Below are 17,500 nucleotides of genomic sequence, written 5' to 3'. Positions count from 1 at the left end.
TTCCCGCGACGCCGCGGGCAAGGAGCCGGAACCGCTGCGCAGCTTTTTTTTCTCTGCTTCGGACAACAACGCGAGGCCTTTTTCTCGTTCCTTTTTTATCTCTCTCGCCTTCGTTTTGGTTTTTTTTTTCGCCCCTTGGCTCTTTTTTTCTCAGGGCCCGCGCCCTTGCGACACACAACACGGCTCGGCCTTCGCGTTCGGAGAGTCCCGCGCGCGCTGGGGGCGCGGGGACGGGGCTCGGCTGGGGCTGACCCGCCCCCGAGGCCGGCCCGAAAAAGCACCGGACGTGCTAGAGGAGACAGCGACCCGACAAGGCGGGCGCGGCCCGGACAACACCGAGGCCCCGAGGCCGGGGCGGCTCGCTCTGCAGCAGGCGGCGGCACGACAAAGGAGCGCCGTGCGCGGTGCGCGCGCGGAACGGGCTCTTTTCCCCCGTCCGTGCTCCCCCGGCCCCGCCATCGGTTCTCGTCAGCCCTCTCACTCTCTCTCGCTCTCGAGGGGGGGGGTTTGGTTTCGTTTTCTCTCGGCTCAAGCTCGAGCCGCACCGCCGCCCGGTGCTGCTCGCGGCCGGCACCCACGGGACGCTAAACTCGGACCAGGGCCAGCGCCGGCACCTCGCGTGGTTTTAAGGACACCTTGAGTGCTCACGGGGCCACGCGGCCATCACACAGCCTGGGACGGTAAAGATGTTCCTTCCCCGGCAAGCGGAAGGAGCGACACCTCGCCTGCGACGGGAAGCGAATTGGACAGGAGACCGCCCTGCTCGAGGGACCGGACACCACCGAGACTTCGCCCGGAGGAGCCGGCCCGCCGGGGGCCCTTTCCGACGCGACCCGAAAAGCCTCATCGATCGGACGGGGACAGAAAGAAAAGCAGCCGCGGGGCAACGGGGAGCCCCCGCGGCCGCGGGTTCCTGGGACAACGGCAACGGAGCAGGGCTCCAACATGCGTGCGAGCGGGACACGTCCCCGAGAGGCCCTCCCTTGGCGCCGCCGAGCCTCCCCGACGCTCCCTAGGCCCCCGACGCCGGCGGGCCGCTTGCAACCTTCGGGATCGATCACGCAGCAGAGGAAGAGAGCGGGGGGTGCCGCCACCCGCCCGCGGGCCGCAAGACAACGGAAAACGGAGCAGCTGCCACCGACCACGCCGCGGGCCACCGGCTTTCGCCCGCCTCGCAGCGATCGGCTTCCCACCCGGAAAAAAAGCCGGGGGGAAGGGCAAGCCACCGCACCAAAAAAAAAACTAAAAAAAAAGCACGCCATGCGTCGCACGACCCGTGCTAGCCACGGGGGTCACGAGCCAGGGGTGGGGGCGAGAACGCGCCTCTCAACTCCTCCCGTAAAACCCCTCCAACCACCGGACATACGGTCTCTTTTCTCACTCGCCAACACAGCCAGCCCTTCTCTCTCGCCTTTCGCTTTCGCTTCGGTGGCGGCCCGTGACCCTTCGTCAGCGCGCGCTTCTCGGTGCCGCGGCTTAGGGCCGCGAGAGAAAAAGAACGGAGGCCGGGCGGGCACCCCCACACTGCCCCGCACACCGGCACGCTTTAATAAAAAAGAACGGAGCCGCTCGCAAAACCCAGCCCCCGCCGGCAACGGCAACCACGGCAGCCGGGGCAGGCCAGACACCACGGGCCGCCCCGGCACGGTGCCTCGATCGCGCCCGGCCGATACCGAGAAAGGGCGAGGCGCCGCCGCCCCGCCCACGACACACTCTCGGGGGCTCACTCGCTCGCTCGCTCTCTGTTGGGTTGCGGGGTCCGTCCTGGGGGGGGGACACGGCCGGCCACCGCGGCCGACCGCCGCCCCGGAAAAATTCTGCCCGCTACACGCGGGTCCCCGGCTTAGGGCCGAGGAAGGGGGACGACTTCAACAACACACGGCAGGGCCGGACACTCCCGTCACCGAGCCCCCCTTCGCAGGCAAGCAAGCGAAGCCGAGAGGCGAGGCCACACGCCCCACTGCATGTCCCCCGCTGCCCTTTCGATACGGACACAACTCTGGCAACACAGGTCGGGAGCGGGAAACGAGGCGCAGCCAACCTCGGCCAAGCGAGCCACGCCCGGGGGGCTCTCGGGGAGGGGGGCCAGGGAAAGCCCGGGCAGGCTCAACACAACCCCGGGCCGGCCCCACAGAAATCCAGCCCCGGCTGCCGGCCACCAGCGTGCACCGGGACCGACAGCCGAAGAAATGCCGCACCCGGCGAGCGGGCGGGGCCCCGGCTTAAGGCCGGGCAGAAAAGGGGCGAGGCGCCGCCGCCTCGCCCGCCACCATCCCCGGGGGAGCGAGCGGGCGCCCGGCTCCCCGTTGTCACGAAACCGGCAGCAGCCGGGCCGGAGCGGGACACACTCGCGGCTTTCTCGCCCTCTCTCTGGGCCTTTTTCTCGCTTCTCCCCCGCCTGGAACAACGCAGCCTCGCCTGGGCCGGGGGAGCGCGGTGGCTCTCGGATCGCATCGCTCTCTCTGGGGGCTTTCTCGCTTCTCCCCCGGACTGAACCCGCAGCCTCGGCCTGGGCCGGGGAGCGGCTCTCGGATCGCATCGGTCTCTCTGGGGGCTTTCTCGCTTCTCCCCCGACTGAGCACGCAGCCTCGCCTGGGCCGGGGAGCGGCTCTCGGATCGCATCGGTCTCTCTCTCTGGGCTAACCTGTCCCAGTCGAACTGGGTAAGACGGGAAGCCGGACGAAGCCACGCGACTCGCCCCGACATCGGCGGTGTTCTTCTGGCCCTGGCGACCGCACGCGCGTCCGCCCTTCTCCGCCACGGACACAGGCACGGCAACAGCCTGTGGGGATACGGCCCGTCACCTCGTTCCCATAATACGGACAGATGGGCCCGAAGCGGCGGAGGCCGGAAAGAGAACCGATGTACGTGACCGAGGGGGCGCAGTGGCGCACGCCGCCTTCTACGATGACATAGCCGGAGGCAGCGAGAAACAGCGACCCCTTGGAGTACTTCCAGGCCGGCGGCGGACAACAGGTCTACCAGCCATGAAACGGGCAACAGGTCTACCGACGGCTTGCTGCGGACAACAGGTCTACCCAGCCATGAAACGGGCAACAGGTCGACCAAGCTGCGGACAACAGGTCTACCCAGGGCATGCTGCGGACACCAGGTCTACCCACGGCTTGCTGCGGACAACAGGTCTACCCAGGCATGAATCGGGCAACAGGTCTACCAAGCTGCGGACACCAGGTCTACCCACGGCATGCTGCGGACAACAGGTCTACCCACGGCTTGCTGCGGACACCAGGTCTACCCAGCCATGAAACGGGCAACAGGTCTACCCACTCAATGCTGCGGACACCAGGTCTACCCAGCCATGAAACGGGCAACAGGTCTACCAAGCTGCGGACACCAGGTCTACCCAGGGCATGCTGCGGACACCAGGTCTACCCACTCAATGCTACGGACAACAGGTCTACCCAGCCATGAAACGGGCAACAGGTCTACCAAGCTGCGGACAACAGGTCTACCCAGGGCATGCTGCGGACACCAGGTCTACCCACGGCTTGCTGCGGACAACAGGTCTACCCAGCTGCGGACACCAGGTCTACCCAGGGCATGAAACGGGCAACAGGTCTACCAAGCTGCGGACACCAGGTCTACCCAGGGCATGCTGCGGACACCAGGTCTACCCACGGCTTGCTGCGGACAACAGGTCTACCCAGCCATGAAACGGGCAACAGGTCTACCAAGCTGCGGACACCAGGTCTACCCAGGGCATGCTGCGGACACCAGGTCTACCCACGGCTTGCTGCGGACACCAGGTCTACCCAGCCATGAAACGGGCAACAGGTCTACCAAGCTGCGGACACCAGGTCTACCCAGGGCATGCTGCGGACACCAGGTCTACCAACTCAATGCTGCGGACAACAGGTCTACCCAGCCATGAAACGGGCAACAGGTCTACCAAGCTGCGGACACCAGGTCTACCCAGGGTATGCAGCGGACACCAGGTCTACCAACTCAATGCTGCGGACAACAGGTCTACCCAGCCATGAAACGGGCAACAGGTCTACCAAGCTGCGGACACCAGGTCTACCCACGGCTTGCTGCGGACACCAGGTCTACCCAGCCATGAAACGGGCAACAGGTCTACCCACTCAATGCTGCGGACAACAGGTCTACCCAGCCATGAAACGGGCAACAGGTCTACCAAGCTGCGGACACCAGGTCTACCCAGGGCATGCTGCGGACAACAGGTCTACCCAGCCATGAAACGGGCAACAGGTCTACCCACGGCTTGCTGCGGACAACAGGTCTACCCAGGCATGAAACGGGCAACAGGTCTACCAAGCTGCGGACACCAGGTCTACCCAGGGCATGCTGCGGACACCAGGTCTACCCAGCCATGAAACGGGCAACAGGTCTACTCACGGCTTGCTGCGGACACCAGGTCTACCCAGCCATGAAACGGGCAACAGGTCTACCAAGCTGCGGACACCAGGTCTACCCAGCCTTGAAACGGGCAACAGGTCTACCAAGCTGCGGACACCAGGTCTACCCAGGGCATGCTGCGGACACCAGGTCTACCCAGCCATGAAACGGGCAACAGGTCTACTCACGGCTTGCTGCGGACACCAGGTCTACCAAGGGCATGCTGCGGACACCAGGTCTACCCAGCCATGAATCGGGCAACAGGTCTACTCACGGCTTGCTGCGGACACCAGGTCTACCCAGCCATGAAACGGGCAACAGGTCTACCAAGCTGCGGACACCAGGTCTACCCAGGGCATGCTGCGGACACCAGGTCTACCCACGGCTTGCTGCGGACAACAGGTCTACCCAGGCATGAATCGGGCAACAGGTCTACCAAGCTGCGGACACCAGGTCTACCCAGGGCATGCTGCGGACACCAGGTCTACCCACGGCTTGCTGCGGACAACAGGTCTACCAACTCAATGCTGCGGACAACAGGTCTACCCAGCCATGAAACGGGCAACAGGTCTACCAAGCTGCGGACACCAGGTCTACCCACGGCTTGCTGCGGACACCAGGTCTACCCAGCCATGAAACGGGCAACAGGTCTACCAAGCTGCGGACACCAGGTCTACCCAGGGCATGCTGCGGACACCAGGTCTACCCAGCCATGAAACGGGCAACAGGTCTACTCACGGCTTGCTGCGGACACCAGGTCTACCCAGCCATGAAACGGGCAACAGGTCTACTCACTCAATGCTGCGGACACCAGGTCTACCCAGCCATGAAACGGGCAACAGGTCTACCAACTCAATGCTGCGGACAACAGGTCTACCCAGCCATGAAACGGGCAACAGGTCTACCAAGCTGCGGACACCAGGTCTACCCACGGCTTGCTGCGGACAACAGGTCTACCCAGGCATGAATCGGGCAACAGGTCTACCAAGCTGCGGACACCAGGTCTACCCACGGCTTGCTGCGGACAACAGGTCTACCCAGCCATGAAACGGGCAACAGGTCTACCAAGCTGCGGACACCAGGTCTACCCACGGCTTGCTGCGGACAACAGGTCTACCCAGCCATGAAACGGGCAACAGGTCTACTCACGGCTTGCTGCGGACACCAGGTCTACCCAGCCATGAATCGGGCAACAGGTCTACCAAGCTGCGGACAACAGGTCTACCCAGCCATGAAACGGGCAACAGGTCTACCAACTCAATGCTGCGGACAACAGGTCTACCCAGCCATGAAACGGGCAACAGGTCTACCAAGCTGCGGACACCAGGTCTACCCAGGGTATGCAGCGGACACCAGGTCTACCAACTCAATGCTGCGGACAACAGGTCTACCCAGCCATGAAACGGGCAACAGGTCTACCAAGCTGCGGACACCAGGTCTACCCACGGCTTGCTGCGGACACCAGGTCTACCCAGCCATGAAACGGGCAACAGGTCTACCCACTCAATGCTGCGGACAACAGGTCTACCCAGCCATGAAACGGGCAACAGGTCTACCAAGCTGCGGACACCAGGTCTACCCAGGGCATGCTGCGGACAACAGGTCTACCCAGCCATGAAACGGGCAACCGGTCTACTCACGGCTTGCTGCGGACAACAGGTCTACCCAGCCATGAAACGGGCAACAGGTCTACCAAGCTGCGGACACCAGGTCTACCCAGGGCATGCTGCGGACACCAGGTCTACCCAGCCATGAAACGGGCAACAGGTCTACCAAGCTGCGGACAACAGGTCTACCCAGCCATGAAACGGGCAACAGGTCTACCAAGCTGCGGACACCAGGTCTACCCAGCCTTGAAACGGGCAACAGGTCTACCAAGCTGCGGACACCAGGTCTACCCAGGGCATGCTGCGGACACCAGGTCTACCCAGCCATGAAACGGGCAACAGGTCTACTCACGGCTTGCTGCGGACACCAGGTCTACCCAGCCATGAAACGGGCAATAGGTCTACCAAGCTGCGGACACCAGGTCTACCCAGGGCATGCTGCGGACAACAGGTCTACCCAGCCATGAATCGGGCAACAGGTCTACTCACGGCTTGCTGCGGACACCAGGTCTACCCAGCCATGAAACGGGCAACAGGTCGACCAAGCTGCGGACACCAGGTCTACCCAGGGCATGCTGCGGACACCAGGTCTACCCACGGCTTGCTGCGGACAACAGGTCTACCCAGGCATGAATCGGGCAACAGGTCTACCAAGCTGCGGACACCAGGTCTACCCAGGGCATGCTGCGGACACCAGGTCTACCCACGGCTTGCTGCGGACAACAGGTCTACCAACTCAATGCTGCGGACAACAGGTCTACCCAGCCATGAAACGGGCAACAGGTCTACCAAGCTGCGGACACCAGGTCTACCCACGGCTTGCTGCGGACAACAGGTCTACCCAGCCATGAAACGGGCAACAGGTCTACCAAGCTGCGGACACCAGGTCTACCCAGGGCATGCTGCGGACACCAGGTCTACCCAGCCATGAAACGGGCAACAGGTCTACTCACGGCTTGCTGCGGACACCAGGTCTACCCAGCCATGAAACGGGCAACAGGTCTACTCACTCAATGCTGCGGACACCAGGTCTACCCACGGCTTGCTGCGGACAACAGGTCTACCCAGCCATGAAACGGGCAACAGGTCTACCAAGCTGCGGACACCAGGTCTACCCAGGGCATGCTGCGGACACCAGGTCTACCCACGGCTTGCTGCGGACAACAGGTCTACCAACTCAATGCTGCGGACAACAGGTCTACCCAGCCATGAAACGGGCAACAGGTCTACCAAGCTGCGGACACCAGGTCTACCCAGGGCATGCTGCGGACACCAGGTCTACCCAGCCATGAAACGGGCAACAGGTCTACTCACGGCTTGCTGCGGACACCAGGTCTACCCAGCCATGAAACGGGCAACAGGTCTACTCACTCAATGCTGCGGACACCAGGTCTACCCAGCCATGAAACGGGCAACAGGTCTACCAACTCAATGCTGCGGACAACAGGTCTACCCAGCCATGAAACGGGCAACAGGTCTACCAAGCTGCGGACACCAGGTCTACCCACGGCTTGCTGCGGACAACAGGTCTACCCAGGCATGAATCGGGCAACAGGTCTACCAAGCTGCGGACACCAGGTCTACCCACGGCTTGCTGCGGACAACAGGTCTACCCAGCCATGAAACGGGCAACAGGTCTACCAAGCTGCGGACACCAGGTCTACCCAGGGCATGCTGCGGACACCAGGTCTACCCAGCCATGAAACGGGCAACAGGTCTACCAAGCTGCGGACAACAGGTCTACCCAGGGCATGCTGCGGACACCAGGTCTACCCAGCCATGAAACGGGCAACAGGTCTACCAAGCTGCGGACACCAGGTCTACCCACGGCTTGCTGCGGACAACAGGTCTACCCAGCCATGAAACGGGCAACAGGTCTACTCACGGCTTGCTGCGGACACCAGGTCTACCCAGCCATGAATCGGGCAACAGGTCTACCAAGCTGCGGACAACAGGTCTACCCAGCCATGAAACGGGCAACAGGTCTACCAACTCAATGCTGCGGACAACAGGTCTACCCAGCCATGAAACGGGCAACAGGTCTACCAAGCTGCGGACACCAGGTCTACCCAGGGCATGCTGCGGACACCAGGTCTACCCAGCCATGAAACGGGCAACAGGTCTACCAAGCTGCGGACACCAGGTCTACCCACGGCTTGCTGCGGACAACAGGTCTACCCAGCCATGAAACGGGCAACAGGTCTACTCACGGCTTGCTGCGGACACCAGGTCTACCCAGCCATGAATCGGGCAACAGGTCTACCAAGCTGCGGACAACAGGTCTACCCAGCCATGAAACGGGCAACAGGTCTACCAACTCAATGCTGCGGACAACAGGTCTACCCAGCCATGAAACGGGCAACAGGTCTACCAAGCTGCGGACACCAGGTCTACCCAGGGTATGCAGCGGACACCAGGTCTACCAACTCAATGCTGCGGACACCAGGTCTACCCAGCCATGAAACGGGCAACAGGTCTACCAAGCTGCGGACACCAGGTCTACCCACGGCTTGCTGCGGACAACAGGTCTACCCAGCCATGAAACGGGCAACAGGTCTACTCACGGCTTGCTGCGGACACCAGGTCTACCCAGCCATGAAACGGGCAACAGGTCTACCAAGCTGCGGACACCAGGTCTACCCAGGGCATGCTGCGGACACCAGGTCTACCCAGCCATGAAACGGGCAACAGGTCTACTCACGGCTTGCTGCGGACACCAGGTCTACCCAGCCATGAATCGGGCAACAGGTCTACCAAGCTGCGGACAACAGGTCTACCCAGCCATGAAACGGGCAACAGGTCTACCAACTCAATGCTGCGGACAACAGGTCTACCCAGCCATGAAACGGGCAACAGGTCTACCAAGCTGCGGACACCAGGTCTACCCAGGGTATGCAGCGGACACCAGGTCTACCAACTCAATGCTGCGGACAACAGGTCTACCCAGGCATGAATCGGGCAACAGGTCTACCAAGCTGCGGACACCAGGTCTACCCACGGCTTGCTGCGGACACCAGGTCTACCCAGCCATGAAACGGGCAACAGGTCTACCCACTCAATGCTGCGGACAACAGGTCTACCCAGCCATGAAACGGGCAACAGGTCTACCAAGCTGCGGACACCAGGTCTACCCAGGGCATGCTGCGGACACCAGGTCTACCCAGGCATGAAACGGGCAACAGGTCTACCAAGCTGCGGACACCAGGTCTACCCAGGGCATGCTGCGGACACCAGGTCTACCCAGCCATGAAACGGGCAACAGGTCTACTCACGGCTTGCTGCGGACACCAGGTCTACCCCGCCATGAAACGGGCAACAGGTCTACCAAGCTGCGGACAACAGGTCTACCCAGCCATGAAACGGGCAACAGGTCTACCAAGCTGCGGACACCAGGTCTACCCAGGGCATGCTGCGGACACCAGGTCTACCAACTCAATGCTGCGGACAACAGGTCTACCCAGCCATGAAACGGGCAACAGGTCTACCAAGCTGCGGACACCAGGTCTACCCAGGGCATGCTGCGGACACCAGGTCTACCAACTCAATGCTGCGGACAACAGGTCTACCCAGCCATGAATCGGGCAACAGGTCTACCAAGCTGCGGACACCAGGTCTACCCAGGGCATGCTGCGGACACCAGGTCTACCCAGCCATGAAACGGGCAACAGGTCTACTCACGGCTTGCTGCGGACACCAGGTCTACCCAGCCATGAAACGGGCAACAGGTCTACCAAGCTGCGGACAACAGGTCTACCCAGCCATGAAACGGGCAACAGGTCTACCCACTCAATGCTGCGGACACCAGGTCTACCCAGGGCATGCTGCGGACACCAGGTCTACCAACTCAATGCTGCGGACAACAGGTCTACCCAGGCATGAATCGGGCAACAGGTCTACCAGGCTGCGGACACCAGGTCTACCCACGGCTTGCTGCGGACACCAGGTCTACCCAGCCATGAAACGGGCAACAGGTCTACCAAGCTGCGGACACCAGGTCTACCCAGGGCATGCTGCGGACACCAGGTCTACCCAGCCATGAAACGGGCAACAGGTCTACTCACGGCTTGCTGCGGACACCAGGTCTACCCAGGCATGAATCGGGCAACAGGTCTACCAAGCTGCGGACACCAGGTCTACCCAGGGCATGCTGCGGACACCAGGTCTACCCAGCCATGAAACGGGCAACAGGTCTACTCACGGCTTGCTGCGGACACCAGGTCTACCCAGCCATGAAACGGGCAACAGGTCTACCAAGCTGCGGACACCAGGTCTACCCAGGGCATGCTGCGGACACCAGGTCTACCAACTCAATGCTGCGGACAACAGGTCTACCCAGCCATGAAACGGGCAACAGGTCTACCAAGCTGCGGACACCAGGTCTACCCAGGGCATGCTGCGGACACCAGGTCTACCAACTCAATGCTGCGGACAACAGGTCTACCCAGCCATGAATCGGGCAACAGGTCTACCAAGCTGCGGACACCAGGTCTACCCAGGGCATGCTGCGGACACCAGGTCTACCCAGCCATGAAACGGGCAACAGGTCTACCAAGCTGCGGACACCAGGTCTACCCAGGGCATGCTGCGGACACCAGGTCTACCCAGCCATGAAACGGGCAACAGGTCTACTCACGGCTTGCTGCGGACACCAGGTCTACCCAGCCATGAAACGGGCAACAGGTCTACCAAGCTGCGGACACCAGGTCTACCCAGGGCATGCTGCGGACACCAGGTCTACCCAGCCATGAAACGGGCAACAGGTCTACTCACGGCTTGCTGCGGACACCAGGTCTACCCAGCCATGAAACGGGCAACAGGTCTACCAAGCTGCGGACACCAGGTCTACCCAGGGCATGCTGCGGACACCAGGTCTACCAACTCAATGCTGCGGACAACAGGTCTACCCAGCCATGAAACGGGCAACAGGTCTACCAAGCTGCGGACACCAGGTCTACCCAGGGCATGCTGCGGACACCAGGTCTACCAACTCAATGCTGCGGACAACAGGTCTACCCAGCCATGAATCGGGCAACAGGTCTACCAAGCTGCGGGCACCAGGTCTACCCACGGCTTGCTGCGGACAACAGGTCTACCCAGCCATGAAACGGGCAACAGGTCTACCAAGCTGCGGACACCAGGTCTACCCAGGGCATGCTGCGGACACCAGGTCTACCCAGCTATGAAACGGGCAACAGGTCTACTCACGGCTTGCTGCGGACACCAGGTCTACCCAGCCATGAAACGGGCAACAGGTCTACCAAGCTGCGGACACCAGGTCTACCCAGGGCATGCTGCGGACACCAGGTCTACCCAGCCATGAAACGGGCAACAGGTCTACTCACGGCTTGCTGCGGACACCAGGTCTACCCAGCCATGAAACGGGCAACAGGTCTACCAAGCTGCGGACACCAGGTCTACCCAGGGCATGCTGCGGACACCAGGTCTACCCAGCCATGAAACGGGCAACAGGTCTACCAAGCTGCGGACACCAGGTCTACCCAGGGCATGCTGCGGACACCAGGTCTACCCACGGCTTGCTGCGGACAACAGGTCTACCCAGGGCATGAATCGGGCAACAGGTCTACCAAGCTGCGGACACCAGGTCTACCCAGGGCATGCTGCGGACACCAGGTCTACCCACGGCTTGCTGCGGACAACCGGTCTACCCACGGCTTGCTGCGGACAACAGGTCTACCCACTCCAAGCTGCGGACACCAGGTCTAACTACTCCATTACGCGGACAACAGGTCTACCCACTCCATGCGGCGGACAACATGTCTACCCGCTCCATGCTGCGGACACCAGGTCTGCCCACGCCGTGATGCGGACCACAGGTCTACCTTCGCCATGCTGCACGCAGCCCGGGTCGCACCGGAGCTAGGTAGACCCGGTCGCCGCGGCCGTCGCAGCGCCCTCGCCCTCGACGGCGGACCCACGCCGCCGGTCCCGGAGGCGGGTAGACCTGGTCGCCGCGGCCACGGCGGCCGCCCATCCCGGAGCCCAGTAGACCTGGCCGCCGCGGGACCGGCCAAGTTTCCCGGAGTCGTGTAGACCTGGTCGTCGCGGCCACGGCCGCCGCCGCTGCGCCTTCGCCGGCGACGGCGGTCCCACGCCACCGGCCCCGGAGCCGCGTCGACCTGGCCGCCGCGGGACGGGCCACGTTTCGCGGATCCGGGTAGACGAGGCATCCTTGTACCATCTCGGAGCCGGGGAAACCCCACAGCCTCTTAACGCTCCGGAGCCCAAGTGCTCCAGCAGCCTTGCCCCGCCCGGCAGAATCGATTTCAAGACCAAGACATATTTTCGACAACATTTTATTTCATCATTTCATTTCATTTCTTTTCATTTCATTTTATTATTTTATTTTATTTCGTTTTGTTTTGTTTTGTTTTGTTTTGATTTGATTTGATTTGTTTCATTTCCTCTTTGCCTTTTTTGAATGATTGCCTCTTCTATTTACTCGGAAAGAAAATCTTTTCCGGAAAACAAAACTCTTGCCAAATCTTATTTGTGATCCCTTTGGGCCCACAGCCGAGCTGACGGAGGGCCTGTGCCCGGTTCTCGCCCTGCTGACACACTGACCCCCCCAAACGGCGTCCTCCCTACCCCACGCCTCCTCCCCCGTCCCCCAGAGACCCTACCTACAGAGCCCCCCCCCCCACAAAACAGAACCTCACGGGCCGCAGCACAGCCAGGGGAAGCACGTACGTGCAGCGAAACTCGGCCCAAAGCCGCCGCGCCCTGGCACAACTCGCCCTGCCCCTTCCCGCCCCACGGAGGCGGCTGCATCGAGGCGACCGGCGCCGCCGTCGGCAAGCGGGTGGCCGCTTTCGGGCCGGTTCTTCCGCGGAAGGTCTGCAGAGCTCTTGGGGCCTCGGCGCGGGTTTGGGGGGCCGTGAGGGCTCGCTGTCGAGGCGCCCGGGGCCGGCACGAAGCCGCCTGCCCTCTCCCTGTCCCTGCCCCGTCTTCCGCAGCCACCCATTAACGCTGGGGGCGAGCCCGCCCTCCGCCATCAACCTCCCATGCAGCGCTTTCAGACTTTCCCCGCCCCTGCCCATTGTCGGCTGGGGGCGCCCTGCCCCCCGCCGTCAGCCTCCCTGGCAGCGCTTTCAGACTCTCTCGGGCCCCTGCCCATTGTCGGCTGGGGGCGCCCCGCCCCCCGCCCTCAGCCTCCCTGGCAGCGCTTTCAGACTGCCTCGGGCCCTGCCCATTGTCGGTTGGGGGCGCCCCGCCCCCCGCCCTCAGCCTCCCTGGCAGCGCTTTCAGACTGCCTCGGGCCCTGCCCATTGTCGGTTGGGGGCGACCCCGCCCTCCGCCATCAGCCTCCCTGGCAGCACTTTCAGCCTCTTCCTGCCCCCGCCCACGGTCCCACCGGGCAGTTTACACGGCGGCGGCGGGAGGCTGATGCCGAGGTCGGCAGGCGGAGAGCCTGGTGCACAAGCAGGGATGGCGGCGGGATGATTGGCGCCGTCTGTCCCTGGTCAAAGAAGCTCTCTGTTCAGCTTTCTCGGAGCCTTTTGCTTTGGTGGCGTTCCTTCCTCCTCCGCCCCGGCGCCGCTCAAGCCTGCGGCAGGGCGGCAGCGCGGCGGGCGGGCGGCCGGGGGGAGGGGGGAGGGGGGGGGGAGGGAGGGAGCGCGCGAGCGAGCGAGCGAGCGCGCTGCAGAAATGAAGCCCGGAGCAGGGCCGCGGTCCATTCGAGCACGGGGAGGGGGCGCGACAACGCTGCCTGCTCCTGTCGGGGAGCGCTTGGGGAAGTGGGGTGCCGGCACCATGACGGCGGAGCGGACAGGGGCCGCGGCTGGGGAAGAGGCCGGCGGAGCTCGCCAGTGGATGCTGGCGCACGGAGCCGGCAGGGACACCTGGGCACGGCTGGGACCGAAAGTCGCCCGCCTTCACGCCCCGCCTTTCGCCGGGGGGAAGAAGACGCGAGAGCAGGGCTGCCTGCTGGGCTGCCAGTGCCCGCGGTCATGCCGGACGTGCAGGCCGACCGCCGAAGGCGTGCTCGCCGCTGCAGAGACGACAAGGGGGCCGCGCGTCCGATGGAAGAGACGGGGCGCCATCGCGCGGCGGCCGGGCTGCAAGGCCGGCCGACGGTAACAGGACTACCACGCCGCGGGCGGCCAGAGACAAAGACCGGCCGAGGGCAACAGGTCTACCCAGCATTAGGCCGGCCGGTACCAGGGCCGGCCGAGGGCAACAGTTCTACCCAGCATTAGGCCAGCCGGAAAGACGGCCGGCAGAGGGCAACAGGTCTACCCAGCATTCGGCCGTCAGGTACAAAGGCCGGCCGAGGGCAACAGGTCTACCCAGCATTCGGCTGGCCGGTAACACGGCGGGCCGAGGGCAACAGGTCTACCCAGCATTAGGCCGGCCGGTAACACTGCCGGCCGAGGGCAACAGGTCTACCCAGCATTCGGCCGCCACGTCCAAAGGCCGGCCGAGGGCAACAGGTCTACTCAGCATTCGGCCGCCACGTCCAAAGGCCGGCCGAGGGCAACAGGTCTACCCAGCATTAGGCCGCCACGTCCAAAGGCCGGCCGAGGGCAACAGGTCTACCCAGCATTCGGCCGCCACGTACAAAGGCCGGCCGAGGGCAACAGGTCTACCCAGCATTCGGCCGCCACGTCCAAAGGCCGGCCGAGGGCAACAGGTCTACCCAGCATTCGGCCGCCACGTCCAAAGGCCGGCCGAGGGCAACAGGTCTACCCAGCATTCGGCCGCCACGTCCAAAGGCCGGCCGAGGGCAACAGGTCTACCCAGCATTCGGCCGCCACGTCCAAAGGCCGGCCGAGGGCAACAGGTCTACCCAGCATTAGGCCGCCACGTCCAAAGGCCGGCCGAGGGCAACAGGTCTACCCAGCATTAGGCCGGCCGGCAGAGGGCAACAGGTCTACCCAGCATTCGGCCGTCAGGTACAAAGGCCGGCCGAGGGCAACAGGTCTACCCAGCATTCGGCCGCCACGTCCAAAGGCCGGCCGAGGGCAACAGGTCTACCCAGCATTCGGCCGTCAGGTACAAAGGCCGGCCGAGGGCAACAGGTCTACCCAGCATTCGGCTGGCCGGTAACACGGCGGGCCGAGGGCAACAGGTCTACCCAGCATTAGGCCGGCCGGTAACACTGCCGGCCGAGGGCAACAGGTCTACCCAGCATTAGGCCGCCACGTCCAAAGGCCGGCCGAGGGCAACAGGTCTACCCAGCATTAGGCCGCCACGTCCAAAGGCCGGCCGAGGGCAACAGGTCTACCCAGCATTCGGCCGCCACGTCCAAAGGCCGGCCGAGGGCAACAGGTCTACCCAGCATTAGGCTGCCACGTCCAAAGGCCGGCCGAGGGCAACAGGTCTACCCAGCATTCGGCCGCCACGTCCAAAGGCCGGCCGAGGGCAACAGGTCTCCCCAGCATTAGGCCGGCCGGCAGAGGGCAACAGGTCTACCCAGCATTCGGCCGTCAGGTACAAAGGCCGGCCGAGGGCAACAGGTCTACCCAGCATTAGGCCGGCCGGTAACACTGCCGGCCGAGGGCAACAGGTCTACCCAGCATTAGGCCGCCACGTCCAAAGGCCGGCCGAGGGCAACAGGTCTACCCAGCATTAGGCCGCCACGTCCAAAGGCCGGCCGAGGGCAACAGGTCTACCCAGCATTCGGCCGCCACGTCCAAAGGCCGGCCGAGGGCAACAGGTCTACCCAGCATTAGGCCGGCCGGCAGAGGGCAACAGGTCTACCCAGCATTCGGCCGTCAGGTACAAAGGCCGGCCGAGGGCAACAGGTCTACCCAGCATTAGGCCGGCCGGTAACACGGCCGGCAGAGGGCAACAGGTCTACTCAGCATTAGGCCGGCCGGTAAAACGGCAGGCCGAGGGCAACAGGTCTACCCAGCATTCGGCCGTCAGGTACAAAGGCCGGCCGAGGGCAACAGGTCTACCCAGCATTAGGCCGGCCGGTAACACTGCCGGCCGAGGGCAACAGGTCTACCCAGCATTAGGCCGCCACGTCCAAAGGCCGGCCGAGGGCAACAGGTCTACCCAGCATTAGGCCGCCACGTCCAAAGGCCGGCCGAGGGCAACAGGTCTACCCAGCATTCGGCCGCCACGTATAAAGGCCGGCCGAGGGCAACAGGTCTACCCAGCATTAGGCCGGCCGGCAGAGGGCAACAGGTCTACCCAGCATTCGGCCGTCAGGTACAAAGGCCGGCCGAGGGCAACAGGTCTACCCAGCATTAGGCCGGCCGGTAACACTGCCGGCCGAGGGCAACAGGTCTAACCAGCATTAGGCCGCCACGTCCAAAGGCCGGCCGAGGGCAACAGGTCTACCCAGCATTAGGCCGCCACGTCCAAAGGCCGGCCGAGGGCAACAGGTCTACCCAGCATTAGGCCGCCACGTCCAAAGGCCGGCCGAGGGCAACAGGTCTACCCAGCATTCGGCCGCCACGTCCAAAGGCCGGCCGAGGGCAACAGGTCTACCCAGCATTCGGCCGCCACGTCCAAAGGCCGGCCGAGGGCAACAGGTCTACCCAGCATTAGGCCGGCCGGCAGAGGGCAACAGGTCTACCCAGCATTCGGCCGTCAGGTACAAAGGCCGGCCGAGGGCAACAGGTCTACCCAGCATTAGGCCGCCACGTCCAAAGGCCGGCCGAGGGCAACAGGTCTACCCAGCATTAGGCCGGCCGGCAGAGGGCAACAGGTCTACCCAGCATTCGGCCGTCAGGTACAAATGCCGGCCGAGGGCAACAGGTCTACCCAGCATTAGGCCGCCACGTCCAAAGGCCGGCCGAGGGCAACAGGTCTACCCAGCATTAGGCCGGCCGGTAACACGGCCGGCAGAGGGCAACAGGTCTACTCAGCATTAGGCCGGCCGGTAAAACGGCAGGCCGAGGGCAACAGGTCTACCCAGCATTCGGCCGTCAGGTACAAAGGCCGGCCGAGGGCAACAGGTCTACCCAGCACCTGCCAGGACGGCAGGGCGCCGAACCGGGCTCCGCGTGCCACCGTCTTGGCCTCCCAAACGCCGACCAACGACGCTTGTGGATGGGGCGCGATGGGCGCGGCGCGCGGCGCCCCGGGTCCCCGCCGGCACCAGGTCTACCTCGCCGCCTGGAGACGGCAGCAAACGGATCCCCCTCTCACCGCGCGCGCGCGCGGTGAAGGGAAACCCGCCGCCGCCGCCGCCGCCGCCGCCGCCGCCGCCGCCGCCGCCCGCGCACAGCCAAGCCCCCGCACCGCGTGTCGGGCCTGGGACCCGCGCGGAGGGAAGTCGAGGCCGCGCGGCCCGGCGGGGCCTCTCTCTCTCTCTCTCTGGCTGGCGGCGCGGCACGCGGCCCCCGGGTTCCCGGGTCCCCGCCGGCACCAGGTCTACCTCGCCGCCTGGAGACGGCAGCAAACGGATCCCCCTCTCACCGCGCGCGCGCGCGGTGAAGGGAAACCCGCCGCCGCCGCCGCCGCCGCCGCCGCCGCCGCCGCCCGCGCACAGCCAAGCCCCCGCACCGCGTGTCGGGCCTGGGACCCGCGCGGAGGGAAGTCGA

The sequence above is a fragment of the Sturnus vulgaris genome, unplaced genomic scaffold, assembly GCF_052056855.1.
Source record: "Sturnus vulgaris isolate bStuVul1 unplaced genomic scaffold, bStuVul1.hap1 Scaffold_156, whole genome shotgun sequence".
NCBI lineage: Eukaryota > Metazoa > Chordata > Aves > Passeriformes > Sturnidae > Sturnus > Sturnus vulgaris.
The sequence above is the reverse complement of the archived record's forward strand: the minus strand, read 5'-3'. Positions refer to the sequence as shown.